Source organism: Galeopterus variegatus, unplaced genomic scaffold (genome assembly GCF_000696425.1).
Source record: "Galeopterus variegatus unplaced genomic scaffold, G_variegatus-3.0.2 Scaffold13604, whole genome shotgun sequence".
Lineage (NCBI taxonomy): Eukaryota > Metazoa > Chordata > Mammalia > Dermoptera > Cynocephalidae > Galeopterus > Galeopterus variegatus.
In genome coordinates, this window is record NW_007739715.1 from 29,533 (window position 1) to 34,519 (window position 4,987).

General features: G+C 38.9%; 1 non-coding gene across 1 annotated transcript; it reads left to right on the forward strand.

The window, feature by feature from the left end:
- The first annotated feature begins 3,141 nt into the window (after window positions 1-3,141).
- TRNAT-AGU lies at window positions 3,142-3,215 on the forward strand. Its single transcript has one exon. It is a non-coding gene; the product is annotated as a tRNA-Thr (tRNA).
- Window positions 3,216-4,987: the final 1,772 nt, after the last annotated feature.

Below are 4,987 nucleotides of genomic sequence, written 5' to 3' on the forward strand. Positions count from 1 at the left end.
AGCCAGTGGGCGGGAACGGGGCCGTATGTGGGAACCAACCCCTCGGGCGGGAGCGCCGCCGCACTTCCCAAGCGGCGCACTATCCAGTGCGCCACCGGGCCGGCCCTTTTCCTTCTATTCTTGAACCTTCCCTTCTCAGGGCTAATTTTAGCCCCCATTTCTCCAACTGTCTACTTGACATGGACTCTGAAACTCCACCAGCAAAGCTTTAGAGATATTGTAACTGAGCTGAACTGTCTTATACTTCAGGATGTCTTCCCTCCAGCAGCCCAGGTTCAAAGCTGCTCCCCAGTAATTTAACAGCTTTCACAACAATTATCCACGTTCACTTCTATCACACTCTACCTTAATTTTCTCTTTTGTATTTCTTTTCTTTACTGTTTTACATGGGTGAGGATGGAGACCAAGAATGTATTGACCCAAAAGGACCATCTCTTGTCAATTATTTTGCCACAAGTCAATGATGACACTCAGAAGTATGACACAAACAAATAGCTCGATCTTGCAATTTTCTAGAACACATTTTTCCAGGTCTTACTGGCCCAAGTAGCAGAAATCTATGGACTCTGGCTCAGAGGCTACCTCTTAGTGACAAGGCTAGGGTCCTAAATCTGGCACAGAATCAACATGTAGTGCCAGGTGAGTAATAGGGATAAAGAAGATCCATGCTCTGTGATTTGATGGAAAAGCAGAGAGCTTGCTTGGCATGCACTATTTGGTGCTTGGTTCTTGGCACAAAACATGTGATTATATTAGATGGGTCAGGTTCTCTGGTTCACAGTAACATTTTGTAGCTTTGAGTGAGCATCACTAGAAATCTGGTATAAACTGAGCAGGTGTCCTTTTATGAACACACTAATATTGGTCTGGGAGCATCTTACCCAACCTGCTGATGACATTTGCAGAAAGAAAATTGCCTAACTCTGTGGCACTCATGTATTGAACTGGTTTTTTAACTTCTCTGTGCCTCATCATCTTCATCTTTCAATGGAGGTTAATGAGAGCAACTTCTACAATTGTTCTAAAGACTTAAGGAAATATATGCATGATGGCACTAGCTCAGTGAGGTACAAACCAAAAACATGATAAAATAAGCTATCACTGTTATTGTTGAATAAATAAATAGCATTGCTGCTTAGATGGAGGAAGGCCCTTGTGCAGTAGTAATATTACATACACTAGTACCAGACTCAGCATCTATTTAAATTGGCTGTGGTCCTTGGTCTTTGTAATGCTCAAAACCTTTAGAAAATGTAAATGCAAATTCAAAAACAAACCTCCCAAAAAACAATGAAGAGATTAATCGCTTTATACATATTAGATTCCAAAGTAGAAAGCGACATCAGTTAAGAGTTGACAGGGATGAAGGGGTATGCAGTGCTGGTGAGAATGTAGACTGACTGAAAAATAAACTGGGATTAATTAGCCATTCTGCTCTTACACATACATCCCAATGAAATCACCCCCACAGGTATATAAAATATGAGCATAGATGAGGCAGCAGTGTTATCTGGAGTTATGGGACAGAGGAGTCAAACGTTGAGTTCATCACTAGGACAGCAGGGAGGACATGGTGAATGCCCACCATGGGATTTTATTGAGCTGTTAGAAGCAGTTAGGTAGATGTACATAGGGAACTCTGATGGTTCTTAAAGTCATAATGTTTCTAAAAAGACATAGGAATATATCTTATACCATTTATGCAAATTTATAATATATGTGCACAAAACTAAAATGTCAACTTTGCAAAAATACGTATGATCAAAATGATACATAATAAACAAATTAGAAAAGTTGCTTATGCAAGGAGAAGAATGGCAGCAAGACATGGGGACAAAAAGGAATAAATCTTGAAGCGTTATAAGAAAGGACAAGCAGATTAGATACAGGCTAGACTGGGAGGGAAGAGCTCGGGGATGAGCAGAGGAAAGCAGGCCTATGCAGAATCTGCCACAAGAACTCCTAAGTGATTTCTTCTCATCTCTTCAGGTCTTGTGTTTTGGGGGTGCTCAGTGATTGCAAATACCCTAGTCCTTCCCCATAAAGCACAAGGCAGTTATTTAAATATTTCAGAATGTTGGTCTCATCTGCTCTTCCCCCACACTAAAGTGTATTCAGCTAAACATGCCACAACCTCTTCTACATTTATCAAACGAACGTGGGACCTGAGATAAGAGATCCTATGACTCTACTAAGATGCCCCCTCTGCCATGCCCAAGTTAGAGATTCCCATAGCACCCTGTAAGGATCACACTGCACCCTAATTTTCCTTAACTTCTCTGCATCCTCCACTCAGTGTTACAATCTATGAGGATGACAATCAGGTCTGTTTTAACCCAGAGGGCCAACGAGCAGAGAAACACTGTGACAGAACAAAGATATTCCATCCTGCAGAAATACAGGCTTAAGCAGCATATCACCTGTTGAGGCCAAAGCTGTTTGAGAAAGAGGGTCTCGTAGTTGCTGGTTTGGGCAAATTGGAAGTGGGGCAACTGCAGATCTCTGCATTGAGTCTTCATTTGGGCTTGCCTTCTTGTGCCAGTTTAGAAAACATGATGGTTTTTCTTAATTGTAATGAATTAGCTCAGATGGTAGTGCCAGGGGCTCTGTAACCTGGTGATAGAGAGATCGGTTCTTATATCCCTCCGTTTTTTGTTTGTTGTTGGGTTTTTTTGTTTGTTTGTGGGGTTGTTTTTGGCAAATTTTCAAAACCTGCTTTTTTATCTCCTATAGAATACAAATTCCATAAGGGAAAATTTTTCTGCTGTTTTGTTCATATTCTGTCTCCAATACCTAGAAAAATACCTGAAACACTGTAGTGACAACATTTGTGGACAAAATGAATTAACAGAAAAATAAATTTAAAATATGTTGCAATATCCAATATTTCCTCTAGGGGGAGATAGTCACCATGAAATAGGAATTTCACTCATTTCAATTTGAAATCAATTTTAAAACCTTGCATTAAAAAAAGTATTTTTAGATGTTGTAATATCTGCTTTAATACAAGTCCAGACGCACAAATGTGTTTTGGTTTCTGTTTGTTTGTTTGCTTTCATAATATCAAATAAACTTCTGGCAAATTGCTACATTTCACATAAAATTTATAAATACGATCTAACTGAATACAGACTTAAAGGAGGCCTTGTGGCTTAGCTGGTCAAAGCGCCTGTCTAGTAAACAGGAGATCCTGGGTTCGAATCCCAGCGGGGCCTTGTGCGTTTGATTTTTTTCTGTTTTGAATAGTTTGTTGCCACTAAATATGTTGAAGATGGTTTCAGGAATTTACAGATGGTGATGTCTGCATGGAGTTGTTATTCCAATTACAGAGAGTCTTGAATCACAATGTGAGTGTCAGGATGAAGGGAAAAATGAATAAGGCTTCTGTAGTTGGTAGAAAGCAATGGGTTTTCTGATGACTGGTAAGATTGGGATATATGAGCTGTGCAAAAACTATCTTGCAGTATGTGATAGAAAATAACACTTCAAATTCTTAGAAATTCAATCTCCAGTCTCTTAATCTGTGATAGCCAACACTTTTAGCTAAATGATGGATATTGATTACCAGTGCCAGCCAATGAATTAAATATGCCATGACATTTGGTTTAGAGTCAGATTCATTTTTATTTTTCAGAAGAAAAAAGAGCACTGGTGAAATGTAGACTCTCCCCGTTTTGGTTTGCACAACCCTAAGAATAGTCATATTTGTGGATCATTAGAACCTACTGAATGTGAGGGGAGAAAATGGAGCTCAATAACATTTTAAGGAAATAAATCACAAATGGATTATTACTTTCTTGAATCTTACGTGACATTGTAGTTCATAAACTCAAGTGTACTTTGTGCAGCACTGGCCTACATATTTAGCTTCTCGATTTTATCTAAAAACGTTTCAAAGATTGTGACTGGAGTTCCACCAGAGTCATTGTCTTTTCACTTTAGTAAAAGTCGTCCCACACTATGCCTGAAATCTAGTTTACACCTCACAGTAAACCTAATTTCCTTCCTTGTTTTATTCATAGCAGTTCTCCCTCATCTACTTCCAAAGGAATGTGAGCAAAAAGGATAATCACAAAATTCACGTAACTCTAATACTTCAGTGTTTTCTCCTTGCAAAAGAAATCCTGTGAATGCTGAAAATATCTTTAGGCATGTATTATTCCTGCCCTGTGCTCACCAAAAATTGTCAGAGAGGGACAAATATGTTCTCAGGTCATGTCAGTTAGTGACCCCAAACAATTCCTGTCTGAAATATTAAGCGGAACGCAAAAATGAAGAGCCAAACTCCTACTACCTACCGACTGTCAGTTACTCCACACTCAGCCCATACATTGAAGGGAGGCTTCCTGCTTCCTCTGTTATTAACATAACCCCAGACTGCCTCACAGCCTGGATGAAGGATGAGGAAGTGGAAGCCTCTCCCCTCCCCGATGTTATATTTAGGAAGAAGGGAAAAGTGAATTTTTAAAAAATGACAGAAGATGGGGCTGGCCCGTGGCTCACTCGAGAGAGTGGCTGCTGATAACACCAAGGCCACGGGTTCGGATCCCTACATAGGGATGGCCGGTTAGCTCAATGGGAGAGCGTGGTGCTGACAACACCAAGTCAAGGGTTAAGATCCCCTTACCGGTCATCTTTTTGAAAATAATAAAAATAAATAAAAATAATTTAAAAATGACAGAAGATGAGACAGAATATGTGGTGAAAACATCATTTAAAGTTTTTCAAGATAAGAGATTCAGTAAACATTTTTTATTCTTAGATAGTGGATAAAACAAATTCAAGAAAGCAAGACAGATAAACTAAACTAAAACAAACAAAAAGGTTTCAAGCAAAAGGAAAAACATTTGAAAATAGAATATCTGACACTTTACTGGCAGTTGCCTTGGTTTAAAGAGACAAAATTGTAAGTCAAATCTTAAAATATGATTTTTTTTTTTAATTTTTATTTTGTCAATATACAATGTATATGATTATTATGGCCCAT